Below are 14,490 nucleotides of genomic sequence, written 5' to 3' on the forward strand. Positions count from 1 at the left end.
ATTTCTTTCACAACGTGCCTATGTCATACAGCGCCTTCAGGCCCTCCAAAGTTCTGCTGCACGGATGGCCACCTCAACCCCCCCATTGTTCCCATATCTCTCTGATTCTCCGGCAACTTCATTGGCTCCCTGTAGAGAAACACATCTGCTCCAAAGCGCTTTGTCTAGTACACCGTGCCTTTTATGGCCAAGGAGCAAAGTACTTACAGGCTAAATTCCAGCCGTATGTGCCTTGTCGGGCTCTGCGTTTTGCTGATGCCTGCCTCTTACCCAACACTCTGGTGAAATACAGTTGAATCTGGGGCTGGTCTTCTGTGGTGGCCACAGACCTTTGGAATCCCCCGCTGCTCCCCCTCAGAGCTACAGCCACTCATTCAGCTTTCCAAAAGGCCCTGAAAACCTACCTTTTTAAATCTTCCTTGTCCACCGTACTACTAGAAACGCCAAGATGCCTTCGGGTGAATGTCGCGTTCAGTACGTTTTGTACAATACAATACAATACAATACAATACAAAACAAGAGCCAACACAATCATAAAGGTAAAACGGGCATAACACGGGAACAAATAAGAGATATGCCTCCTTTTGTCTTTTGTGGTAATGTGGGCCAAAGGAAGGCTATACTCTCAAGAGGGGTGGGAATGTAGTTCAGTTGCAACCCAAACAGCAAAGTAGAAAGTCCAAAATAAAGTAATGTCTAACCAAGTTGCATTAAATATATATGCTTTAATTAAACACACCATGTACAATAATCAATAAATAGAAGACACTACAAAAACCCACCCTTGTAGATGGAACACGCAAGATTAACCAGATGCATTCTGGATAATGAGATTGGGGTGGGGGGGGTGATAAACCTGAAGGCATCTTCAAACCTACTCCCCTTGGATCCTCTTCTCAGGTGGCCAGGAAAAGTCCATTGCTCTTGGATCCTGACCCTGGGGGTGGAAAAGCGAGGGAGGATCACCTGGGTGGAGGGTCCTTGGGGAGAGGATTTTTTTATCGAGGCATGGTATCACCCCCTTTCCCTTGTGATAGTAAACCTTACCTTCAGAGGTTATTGCCAATCATTTACTCTTATTTCCACTCTAGTACTGGGACGAGGAAGAGGCGACTAGGAGTTGTACACACTAATATGCAGTTGCACCACTCTAGTACTGGGGCGAGGAAGAAGCCTGGAAACTTGTGACGGTCAGGCATGTCCAGAGGACACCAGTAATTGTGGTCAGGCAATTGGACTCAAGGGCATGCACCTGCAACCTGTTAATAGGTCACAGGTACATAAAAGGTGGAACCGCCAGCAAGGAAGGGAAAACCAGCAGACGAGACGGGCCTGGGAGGGGAGAATTCCTGCCCAGAAGGAGGCTGCCAAGGAGGGTCCTGCCTGGAGGCCAGGATGTCGGCTACTGCCAAGGAGAGACTGACAGCGGGGCCCTGAGCGGGCCGTGAGAGGATCAAAGCTGCCAGAGTCCCCTCTACCTGGTGCCCAAAGCCGGAGCTGTGTGGCATGGAGGACTTCCAAGTGCTGCAGGCCACAGTAATGTCTGTGAGCTAGCAGCAACCGACAGCGAGATTCGCAGAAGGCGAGCGCTGCTCACATCTCCAGAGAAGTGTGTGCAGAGGCAAGAATGAAGAGCGAAAAATGCCCGAGGGAGCTGCCGTGGACCTGTGAGTGAAGCAGTGAAGAAAACGCGTACCGGGGTGCTCCTGGGACTACCTCAGGGCATATGGTGATGCTGGAAGAACGGAAATGTGTGCAAGTGACGGTGAACCCAAAGTGAGTTTTCTTTTTTTTCTTTTCTTTTTTTTAACACTACAAGCAAATGCTGAACTATGAGTAAAGGTGCTTTGATATAAAGAAAGCGTTATTGAATACTGTGGTTCAATTTGAGGTGCTTTTTGGTGATACCCTTAGATTTGTACTCTCGCGACCAATGCTTTTGCTCCAAATCTATTTGGAAATTGGAATTTTTGAATTGGAGATTCTGTTTTGTTAACCTTCAGTTTGTCGCACATGTGTATGCAAACACAGAGAGCATGAGCTCCTCAACTCTGCTAGTAAAAATATTTTTTTGGTTTTGTTTGCACCTTCCTTTGCGCCAGTATTTCCTATCTTCACATATGACTTATGCTATTCCCAACGGATAAATGAAAGCATTCAAGTCCGTCTGCGTGTAGATTTTTTTATTTTTGTGATAATTCTAGGCCCTTTTGGATGACACTTGTTTTGACATTACATGTTGCCTTTCTCAAATCCAGGCATTTCTGTGACAAAAAATATTGAAATAATAAAAAAATTAAAAAAAATGTGAAATCATGTCATATAACAAAGATATTTGCATATTCATTTTCCTGTTCAAAAACGTGTGAGTGAATACATGAAGTAAAAAACACAACAAATTTAACCTTATACCAATATGTGCGCCATAAACCTACAGAGAAAGCATGCGTTAGAATGGGGTCTAAAATGCCCCTTCATACTGTTATAGTAACCCGTGGGATTACTTGGTGATGAGAAAGTGAAAAGAGAATTGACATATACATACAATTCCTTTTTAGCAATTTCAGCCCCGTTTATCATTCTAATGTCTGTTTAATCTTGTCCCCTACTTCGTCCTGGTAAGTATTTTCCTAAAGTTTCCTCCCACTCATTCCCTTTCACAGGCAAGAAAACCTAACTGTTGTCATCGTTTGTTGTTTTGTTTAAGAAATGCATATGCGTGAAACATTTGGTTGCAATTAATGTGCTTTCTTACCCTGAAGTATCGCGGTCCCGATAGTCTGCTTTATTGCAGTACAGTTAGTAAATGGAGTCAAATCCCATCTGCTAGAAAAACTAAACAAATTTAGGATGCAGTGCAGTGCGAGTTTGTTAATCTGCAATTTCCTTCTTATAGTATGTTACAAATCCAGATTTGAGAAAGGCAAAGTGTAATGCCGAAACATGTGTCATCCAAAAGGGCCTAGAATTATCACAAAAATAAAAAAATCTACACGTAGACGGACTTGAATGCTTTCATTTATTCGTTGGGAATAGCATAAGTCATATATGTGAAGACAGGAAATATTGGCGCAAAGAAAGGTGCAAGCAAAACCAAAAAAGTTATTGAATACTGAACTAAAGGAAAGCTGTGCCAGCATTATTGAACACCAAACTAAAAGAAAGCTTTAATAAGCCCATGCATGAAATGAAAGGATCTGTGAAACAAACATAATGAACACTGAATATAACGTTATGAACAAAGTGAAAAGCAAGTGATGAGCACTTATGAAGATTGTGAAAGCAAGGTGGTGGAAGAGAGTGAGCACCACAGAGTAAGTTGTGTGGAAGAACACACTGTGTCAAAGCCAAGAGACTGTCAAGGAGAAGCCAAAGTGAATCTTGAAGTGAACCAAAGCCCAGATGCAGTGAGACACCTGTGCGAGCATGAGGACCTAGGGTTTTCGGTTGAGTGACCTGTAATGGGTGGATCATGTGTTCCGACAACTACGCCTAGACCGAGGACACCCTGTCTGAAAAAAGCCAAGGAAAGTAAAGATAAAAAATCTCCACTTGTGAATGAGATTGCTGAAGTGAATGTGAAGTCGACCTGGAACAGGTTTTGAGAATTAAGAGACTTGAATTGATTGTGCATTGGCAGCTGGAAGAGCTGACGTTTTAGGGAAGGGAACCCCTAAGGCTCATTTTGGAACTGCTTTGAACTTGGGGAAGGGGAGCTGCAAAGTAGGCTTAGAGCTGGAAGAAGTTCAGAACTTTATTTGGAGCACTATTCCTTTTGTTGCTGACATCCCCACACATTGATTAGCCTTAGTTGTGAGGGTATGTATAGGTTTTGGATACAGACAGACTTTTAAGTTAAACTTACTGACTCAGACTATCCTTAGTTTCTAGGGAAAATCCACTTTAGCATGGGGCCAGTTAGGCCTTACACCATCCTGACATTTGAATTAATGTTGATTGAATCTTGAATCTGTTGTCTGTGTCTTGCTTCATGATGCCTTCACAGAGAGAGAAAGCTATACAAAACCAGTGTTCAAAAGGCATATGTTCTTTTTTGCAAAAGGGGAATAATGTGACCAAGACTGTCTTGATGGATCAAATTGTACCAGAGAGGTAGTCCTCAGTCAATAATTCCTTTGCGGTGTCTTGGCTGTTTGACAACAGCCATCCAAGCTTCAGGATGCTGTTCAGCAGTTGGGTAATGTTCAAAATGTGGCAGTTGCGGTTGTCTAGTGGCAAGCAGTTGACGAAGCGGCATCGAACTGAAAAAGGCTGCGGGTCAAAGCGTTATTTGAGTGATGTGGATCATGGTAGTCACCAAGTTCAGTTTGGCTGAGCATTTGACAGTGGACACGCTGATGACTGGATGCACATGCAGGTTGGTTTGATGCGAGGGCTGGAAGTATGCAGTTCTGGAAGAACACCAGAGTCACTTCATACATAGCGTGGTACAGCGGCGAACAAGGTCAAACATGCAGGATAGTGGTTCGAAGGTCAGCGAGTGCCAAAGGCCTCTCTGGAGGGACCTGGTAGTTCAGTCTGTGCCAAAGGCACTCTAATTGTAGCTCTCAGCTGTTCACGTAATTGCAAGAATCCTGGCTGTCTCTTGGGAGTTGTGAACCCCTCTCCAGTCTCAAGAACAAGATGGGCCCTTTTCTTGCTCTCCCAAACCTGGAGGTCGCTGGCACACAGCTTCAGGAACCATTCAGTGGTGTTGCTGTCCGAGATGCAAGTCTTGTTCCAGCAGCAGTTCACCCCCAATGGTCCCTGGGGATGGCTGGGGACAGAGGTTGCTTCTTTTAGCACCTGCTTTCACCTCGCAACTTTACAAAGGACTGCTCTCCCAACAGGGTCCAACAAAATCTTCGAAGTCCAGAGATGATTCAGAGAAGTGGTGGGAGACACCTTCTTTTAAAGATAAACGACCTCAGGTGATTGGCCTAACGTTAGCCTGCTTACAGGTCCAATCCCTCCTTCTTGAAATAGGTAGAATGTGCCTATTGACATCATATCAAAGTGCTTTTTGCTACAGGAAGTGGTGGGGATGGGAAGGAAAGCTAGAGGCAGCAAGAAACTAGATGATGGAACCTTCCTCCAGCTGTAAAGAGCATTCTTTCTACACTTAAACCACCCCTTCCTTTCTCAATAGAATCAAAGGCCTTTTGATATGCAGCACTTGGGTGTGAGGCTACTCCTTTTGAGGATGGCTGTGCCTTTTGATTCCAGTTCCCAGGACAGCTTCATGTGGAGTGGCTGTCTCTCTGGGGAGGGTGTTACCTGCCCTCTCAAAGAAACAAAGAGAGACAACCCCCAATACAGTCTTGCTAGCATCTGCAAGGCCGGTCTGTATGGTGAGAATACACATAACCCTGCTGTAACGACCCTCGCACAAAACCCCCTCTGGCAAACCCATTGGCCAGGTGGAGTCAGGGCTCGGGCCTCTAGAGCCTGGCATCCTCTTCAAAAGCCCTCATGGGGCCAGTCCTGGCGCCAGGCTCATGCACCATGAAAAACAATGTGCTTGGGAACTACTTTATTGTATTCTCAGCCAACATGGAGGCATCTACATAGCTTGGTTCCTAAGAACCAAGCTATGCGGTCTAGTGTTTTGGGTGTGGTAGCCTAGGGACTACTTTACCTGGACTATTTTGTTGGGGCTATTTAAACCACACCTGAGCAAGACAACACGCTTCACGTTACTTTGCAGCTTGCAACGTGACGCTCACCGTGTCCAGCTATTCCCTCGAACCTCGGAGAAGCAGAACCTGCAAGGAGACAAAAGGAACATCATTAGCAGCAGCATCTTACCTGCAGTCTTCATCTTTAGCCACTCGCAGCTCTTGAGAACAGCTTCCTTGAATCTGCAAGCCTCCCGGACAGAACGACCTGAAAGAGGAAGTTAGAGGCAACATTAAAGAAGGCAGTAGAGACATTTACAAATTACGAACTGCTCAAAAGGCTTACCTGGCTGGTCGCCTCTCGGCTGGCACCCCTCCGGACATTCCACTCGCGCTGAAGAACACTGCGACCTACAAGGAAGGAAAACACAGGTTAGCAAAGGCAAGACTTTGCAGCGCTGTGCATAGCGCTTACTTACCGCATCATAGCGCTCTTAATGCGCCATCATTTACCAGCGGGGCTCAACCATCCAGTTCGCCGCGCTGAAGCTCCGCATACCTAAGGGAGAAAAAAAGAGACATTTTAAACAAAGAAAGGCATGCAGGATAGCAACAAAACTAAAGAACCGCAATAAGACCTACCTGAACAATATCAAACGGGCTGGCGTCAGTGAAATAACTGGACCGCATTCGCCCATGAAAGACAACGCGCCGCTGCAAGGAGGGCAGGATGGAGAACACGCCTAATTCTACCACAAGGTGAGGAGAGGGCGCCAGAGGGACTGAAAGCATACGGGGGTGGAGGGAGGATACTTACCCCAGTCGGTCAGTCTTGAACACAGTCCTCCTGTATTTTCAGGCAGAACCTTCCCCGCAGACCACATCAGGGCAAAGCTGAGAAGCATACCAGCGAGTAACCCGGCTGGGTGGCGTCCCTGTGGATACCAGGTGAGCGTAACACCTGCCACAGCTCAATTGGGTTTACAGGGCTGGCACATGTTCAATATCAAATTATGGCTATGAGAGATGCTGGCCCCTTACCCAATACCTCACATATATTTGCAGCAAAATTTGATTTAAAAAATGTTTTGAAATTGAATTAGACAAATTCTCCTGTGCAGTAATCTACCTATCCCTCTCACATAACCTTGGCGTTGAGAGACTCAGTTTGTGCGGTATGGTTATTATTAGCATAGCTTTTAACAGTCGCAAGTATCTTTCCATAACAAACCCTCTATGAAATCAAAATCATAATTGTTTAGCTGATGATGCACTACAAAACCAATAATTATAGTTGAATTACTTTAGATTTATAGAATTTCATTACTGGCCTAAATGAAAATCTAACAAAACTATTATGACTTGCCTTCATCTGACACAGCATATATTTAGTTTTTACTATAGTATGCTCAATTAAGCGTAGCTTCGTCTGTGTACCATTAACATTACAACCCAAATATTGTATCTGCTTAACCGCTTCAATTCAATGAGTATGTAATCTCCAACTTGAGTTTGTCTTTCCACGCTCAGCCTTAAACACCAATATTTTTATTTTAGAGGTGTTGTTCGTCCATCTATTAATGGCATAACACCCAAATGCATCTAAAAGCGTAAGATACCCACCCTTGTACAGTCAAGGAGCAGGATATCGTCTGGATGAAGATTGCATTAGCTAACATATGCAAACACGCGAGGGTAGACAAATGCAGATTTAGCAGCGCCTTTCCTATGTCAGACAAGTATATATTATATAGCAATGGAGCCAGGATGCAGCCCTGGCGCAATCCACTAGATGTTATAATGGATTTAGTTGTATTTCCTCTCTGGCTCAGTCTGACTCTTAAGGACGTATTGGAATGTAGATCGACCAAAATGGTCAACCTATTATTCGGGATGGCCCACTTTTTTTTAACTTTGACCATAGTAGATTTCGCTTGACGTTTTCAAACTCTATTGATCAATGGATATGGCGTACATCTCAGGCGTATGCTTTTGCCAGGCAGACTGTTGTGTATAATCGAAAACAAGATCCTCAGCAGTAGTCAATACCCACTTTCTAAACCCAATTTGATTTGGTTTCAATATTCCTGTAGATGAGGCGCAAGTTGTCAATTTGACCAACAAAATGGAGGCAAATATTTTTTTATTGCGCTATCCGCCTATAGTTGTACGGATTATGCTTCTCCCCCGTTTAATAAATGGGTATGATTGTGGCCGTATGCCAGTAATCTGGCAACTTGTGCTGTATTAGAACTGATCTAAATAGTTTATACAACAGGTATGCCCAAAAGGGAGGGCTGAGCTTCAGAATCCCATTGCATAGGCCATTTGGGCCAGGGGCTCTTGATTGGCTAGACTTCTGTATAATATTTTCAATATCTAGGCTTGCAAACATCAATTTCGACGTGCAGCCTAGATCCCCATGGGGACCATTTTTTTCCTTGGAGGAGTATAGCTGGGAGAAATGCATAGCCCAAGAGTCCACAGTAATGGGATTTTTCTGTAACTCATCTTGAGATTCCCCTTTCTCATTGATTCGTTTTCATAAACTCCTGTCTGATTTACATAGAATACTCTGAAGCATACTCTCTCCCGCTCGCGTATGTCGCATAACTCATCTGTTTCAATGTAGTTGTGTACCGCTGTTTTAATTTACTTATAAGGGAATGACTCTCAGTAATATTGAAGGCCAATTTCTTTATGGTTTTGATCTTTCTTCTCATCTCCCTCTTTACTACCTGTACCTCTGGTACATAATCATCTCTCCTAGAAGTTATTTTCATTCCAGGAATTCTATACTGCATGGTATGTAATGTTGGTGTTCTTAAGACAGTAGTTTCAGGCCAAATCTAACTAAAACCATTCAAAAATATAGGTATTATCCCTAATTCCTAAAAAAATAAAAATGAAAACAGCTTGCCCTCCCCTCCCGGGCCATCCGCCAGCAGTTAGACCCAACCTTACCACTGCAAAAAGGAGCATGCTTGTAGCAAAGGTATCGTGCACTCACGCTTCTCGTACAGCAGACCCTCGCCTCTGGCAATGGGTTCAGTGCATGGTGGCGGCACTGAATGTTCCAGAGAACTTGGACGCAGTGCAGGCAGGTTAGAGCCTCGAGTCAGATTATTAGTCCTAATTCTCCCTGCTTCACAACTCCTACCCTACCATCGACCGCGCCGCTGCCCCTTTTATTTTTTGTATTGTCCATGTCTGAGCGCTACTTGTATATGAAGAGACGGGGCTGTTTATAGTACTGGAAATGACATGATGATGGTAATTTCTCCATTCATATGCCCTCCGTCTGACTAACAATGCAGGCTCCCCATTGGTCCCCTAGCCCTTGCGATTCAGCCCCTTCCCGGCTGTGAATAATACTTCCAAGCTGTATGCAAGCTATTTTGGAAATTGCAGCCATTCAGCCGCTGCTTGGATGCATTTGTCCATAATGATACTAACACTGCTGCTTTTTCAATTTGCTACCCTTCCCTCCCTCTTTTGGAAAAAGGTGCAGAAGGAGACATGTTTCTTTTGTTGGCATAAAAGGCTGCAGGTTTATTTTCACAACATCGCTAAACACTACATGCTTCTCATCACGGCAAACCAAACTTTGTGAATTAGTTCTCCAGGTGCAGCGACCAGCCGACTGTTCCATGTCCAAACCTTGCTTCCCCCTTTTCCAACCAAGTGCACTCTAGACCAATGCTCCCCCAACCATTCTTGTCTGCTCCCTGCCCGCACTTGCAGGTGATCCTGGGCTGGAGGAGTGCCGTTTTCCCTGGGGAAGCCGAGCCCTTATCAATACCAGCTGCGCCCTTGCTACTAGGCCTCAAGGGAGCACTGATCGCGAGAAGAGCGAAAACCCTTCCCGCTTTCCCATGGCTTGTTCGTAGTCTTTACAGTGTCACTGGTCGCTAAAACACTGCCACGCCACAGGAGGGTCCATGCCCAACGTGGACCCTCAGCCCCCGCCCTTGCTCTTAACTCCAGCAGCTTTGTGCACAAGTTCCAAAAGAACAGATCCATGCCTGCTAGCGACAAATGCACTCCGTCCCTCTCGTGGTACTCGGGTGACTTCAGGTTGATCAAACCGTGCCTGACCTGAGTGAAACCTCTGCCCCTGCACAATTTGGCCATTGCCCGATTTAACTGGGTTAATTGAAGCTGTTAAGCCGATTCTTGTGCAATAGCTCCCCAAGCCACTTGATTTATTAGCAATACATGATCTCAGCACAGGGCCCTGAATCAAAGCACTTAGCTGTCTCCATTTATTTTGTAAAGAAAAGCAAAGTCCAATAGTAACATTTTAATTAATGTTATTGGGATGGTTTGTACACAGTACAATATCTTGTAACGTGTATGATGTCTGACTGCGTTTAGTAGTTTCCCAGTGCTCGCTTGGTTACTGATCGCTGAAGCCCTCGGCATCTGAATAAAGTAAGATGGCGGCAAGCTGCCTGCCCTGTGATTGGCTGTTGCCAAATGTCTGACCGTGATCTGTTTTCCCCAGTGAAGCTGGCCCTTCTTCCTCCCCGCCCAGTCTCAAGAGACACGAGCCATTTCCTTCCATGCCCTACATTTCTGCCAGGCGTGCCTGCGTCACCCATGAAGGGACAGCAGCCAAGTGGAAACACTCCATGCCTCTTGTGTAAAGGTACGCTACAGTCTGTGCCGCCACCTGAGGGCACTGTGCCAGCCGCCCAATCACTCAATCCCAGTCCTGCTGGCTTGCGGCGGCGCAGCATTCTGGGCAGTCGCCCACTTTCCATTGGGAGATTGCAATCCAAACCAAAGCGCAAGACTTGCCAGAGATTGGGAAACCCTGCCATGGCTGTTCATATGGCGGCAGGCGCAGGATGCTGCGTTATCCGTAGGCCAGGATTTAGTGCAATCCTTATTTGGTGGCACCTTTTTTGGAAAAGCCCGCATGCCCCCCCTTCTGTACTTTCGGTGGTCCCTTTTTACTCTGAAAGCTCTGTTTTACTCAAGGATTGGGACTCTCTTGCCTTCCACTCTGGACTGTTCTTGATGTATCGCAGATTTCCGTTTTGTTTGAACCCCTGAATTGCACCTTTCATTGGGAAATCAATCTACATGTGCACCGCAGGGCAGTGTGGCGGGGGAGATCGGAGCGCTTCACAAACCTTGTTCTAGGAGTATGTTTTACTTACCCCTTAAAAAGGTAGTCGTGTTCACATACGTTACTACTTATTCATACACATTGTTGATTCACACAAAGGGCGGCTGTGCAACATGTGTGCATTTCGCATAAGGTTATGCACAACGTAAGCTGTTGCAAGTTAGTGGTGCAACCTCACAGGTGAGTGAGAGATACCAATGTACAGACAGCACAGCGCTCTGCCGCAAGTCGGCCTCTCCCTCATTTTGGTGGCGCCTTCTAGTCTTGGGCACAAAAGGGCACCTGCTTATGATGGGGCCCGCCCCTCCTTACGGTGTTGCTTTCATTTGGCTCCCTCTGCTCCCTACCCGCTGCTCCCATTCGCGCCTGGCCTAAGGGGTGGGGCGGGGGCTACTCTGGATTCCTACAGCGAACTTCGGCCTGCATGCTTCGATGGCTCGCCCTTGATAGAAACGTGTGATCTGGCGCTTGTGTACAGATCTCTCCGCCAGGTGCATCAACTAACCGAGCTGTCTTACACATATGTCTTATTAATATATCTGTTCGCATGGATTCCTTATTTGAGGACGGAGATAGGTGAAAAACATAAAGAACAGGACATGCGAGATTCTGGGGGTTCAATGGGGAGTGACTTTATAGGAATCGTTGATATATTTATAACCCGGGATCTGCAAGCAAGTGTTTCCTGGCATCACACGACAAGGGAGAGAACACAGAGGGAAGACGAGACAAACGATCCTACTAGGCCTTGTGACATTCGGATCGTGCAAGTGCGATAACGAAAAGTTCAGGATGAAAGGGGAAGTGCGATCAGGGCAACAAGGCACTGAGTAAGTGCAAGGAGGCGGGGCGTGGGGCTATAGGGGTTACAGTTACAGCCCCCAAGTGTGCGGTAGGCCAGGAGGCAGTGCAAGGAAGACTGGTCATGGAAGAGCCTGGTATCCAGTGAGACTCTGAGGGCACCAAACAACCAGTTGGCAAAGCAGACAGGCAAGTTAGCAAGGAAGGAAGAAAGAGCGAGAAGGCAGAGGAGAAAAGGATGGTCTTGAGCTGCTTCCGGAGCTTCAGGTGGTCCAGCTCAAGTCTGAGATGGGCATGGAGGCTGTTCCAGAGGGAGGCACCTTCAGAGGAGAGATCTATCCCCCACTCTCTGCTTGGAGAAGCATCTGACCCACAGAGTTCGAGGTAGCTGAGCCAAGGGCTCGAGAAGGAAGATATTTAGGCAGAGAGAGTTAGAGATGGTGCGGTCCCCAGCCCCAGAAAGCCTTGTGGATGATGCAGAGGGTCTTCAGCTTGATCCTTGCAGGCACAGGGAGCCAGCAGAGAGATTTCAGGGCTGAAGATGCAGTCCCTAAGCTTGAGGCCAAGGATACATTTTGCACTCCTGTTCTGGATTAGTTGCAGGGGGCAAAGAGTAGAGTTAGGCAGATTGAGAAAGAGGCGGTTGCAGTAGTCCAGCCTGAAGAGAACCAGAGCTCTGGAAACAGTGAGCTTCTGAGTGAAGGTGAGAAAAGGTAGAATACCTCTGAGGAGGTGCAGCTGGAAGTGGGCCTTCTTGGCAAGGTCTGAGATGTCGGGAGAGAAAGAGAGTGGAGTCAAAGATGACACCAAGGTTTTTTGAATCACAGGAAGGCGAGGTCAGAGGGCACAAGGAGGGCGGCCAGAGAGAGAGAGAAAGCGGGAGCAGGGGTCCCAATGAGAAGGATCTCAGTCTTACTGGCATTAAGGCAGAGATAATTGGATGCACACCAAACCTGAATCGCAGATACAGTCGGGAATGAGCAAGGCAGTAGAGGAGGCTGAGGGAAGCCTGAAAGAGAACAGAGTGTCATCCGCATAACACTGAAAGTTAGAATAGAAGGTGGAGATCAGGTGGGCCGAAGGGCCAGATAGACATCGATGAGCCAGGAACAGAGGATGGAGTCTTGAGGGACACCACATGTGGAGAGAGAGGTGGTGGAGAGGAAGGACCCAAGTTGGACCTGGGAGGGTTGGTCCTGGAGGAAGGATGTCAGCCATGCTAGGGCCTCTGATCCGTGATGTCCAGGTTCTCACAGAGACGATTGATCAGGGTGGCGTAAGTGACCAAATCAAAAGCAGAGGAAAGGTCAAGGAGGATGAGGACAGAGGGAGAACTGGAATCAAGATTAGAGAGCAGATCTTCACAGGTGCTCAGGAGAGCAGTTTCCGTTCCTCTGGCTGCTCTGAAGCCAGACTGATGGTCATGGAGGGGACCAACAAATTCAGTGTGGAGAGTAAGCTGGGAGATGGCCAGCTTTTCCAGGAGTTTGCCCTGGAAAGGAGTGATAGAAATTGGGCAATAGTTTGCCAGACAGGTAGGTTCAGCGGAGGGCTTTTTTAGGAGAGCATGCACAAGGGGGTGCTTGAGGGGAGGGGGAAAGATCCAATGGCGAAAGAGTGATTACAGAAATCTGCCAAGACTGAAGCGAGGGTGGAAATGTGGTCTTTAATAGTTCTGGAAGGGCAGGGGACCCTCTGTTTTGACAACAATGTCATAGATCGGAGAATGAGGAAAAGGAAGAGGAGAGGGAGAGGCGGCCAGAGGGAGCCTGAGAGAGGTCGAGAGGGAGTGAGAGGAGGAGGGAAGCGAAGACATGATGTCCTGAGTTTACTGGAGAAATAAGAAGCCAGAGCTCTACAGAGGGCCTGGGAGGGAACAGGAGAGGTGGAGATTGCAGTAGGATTGGCCAGCTCTTTGCAGATTTTAAAGAGTTTGGCTGTGTTGTTAGAGGCCGCAGAGACGTGGGCTTGCATATGGACCCTCTTCTTGCAGAAGACAGAATCTGTATTGCCTTTGGTGCAAGGGAGAGGGAGTCACAGAGGAGGCATTAGAAGCAGCCAGGTGGATGTTGAGGTCTCTTAGGAGGGGAAGTTGAGGTAGAGGCAAGGAGAGGAGAGGACAGCCCATTCTGAGAGGGAGAGGATAACCTGGCCAGGTGGCCTGTAGATGGTGGCCACAGTCGGAGAGAGAACAAAACAGATGTAGAGGTGCCCACTGAACAGGTACGTGCACACTGAACAGGTACGGGACATCATCAAATTGGTGCTAGATGAAGCAAAAGCTAACAATGACACCACCCAACGCACTAAAGCATTCTTGACTGTAGCCATCAATGCCTGTGATTTACTCTCTACCCAAAGGCCATAAAAATATATTGTATCCTGCAGGACGTCCTATGATCGCGACTCACAGCTTTTTTGAACCACTAGCACAATACATAGACGGAGTTATTCAACCCTTCACGCATTCATTCAAGACTTATGACACCAATGAGGTCTTTAACAAACTACATGGTATACCGTTTGAGGAAAATGAAGATATTCTGTTCACAATGGATATATTCAGTCTCTACACGAACATCACACACCATGCTGAGCTTGAAGCTGTGGAATGGCTATTACTCACCACAAATGAAATCTGTAAAGCAGAGCAACTGCTGATCCTGAAATTGCCCAAGATCGTGCTCAGCAATAGTTTCATTATGTTTGAGAATAGGTACTTTGTACAGACCCTGAGTTACGCCAATACATACATGGCCTACTTAGAAGAAATTCATATCACCAACACCGAGAGATGGAAGAAACACCTGAAATGTCTTTTCAGATACATAGATGACCTTTTCGGTATCTGGAAAGGTTCACAAGCAATATCATCAGAGTTCTTTACATTCATGAACTCATTGGCACCGAGAATTAAGTTCACCAGTAAATTCA

The 14,490-nt window shown here is 46.5% G+C and overlaps 1 protein-coding gene across 7 annotated transcripts in view; it reads left to right on the forward strand.

Annotated features, from left to right (window-relative positions):
• ARFIP2 (ARF interacting protein 2) overlaps positions 1 to 14,490 on the forward strand; it is a 466,032-nt gene that overhangs the window by 170,464 nt on the left and 281,078 nt on the right. The gene's annotated exons all lie outside the window — the stretch shown is intronic.

Source organism: Ambystoma mexicanum, chromosome 7q (genome assembly GCF_040938575.1).
Source record: "Ambystoma mexicanum isolate Mex_15411 chromosome 7q, UKY_AmexF1_1, whole genome shotgun sequence".
Taxonomy (NCBI): Eukaryota; Metazoa; Chordata; class Amphibia; order Caudata; family Ambystomatidae; genus Ambystoma; species Ambystoma mexicanum.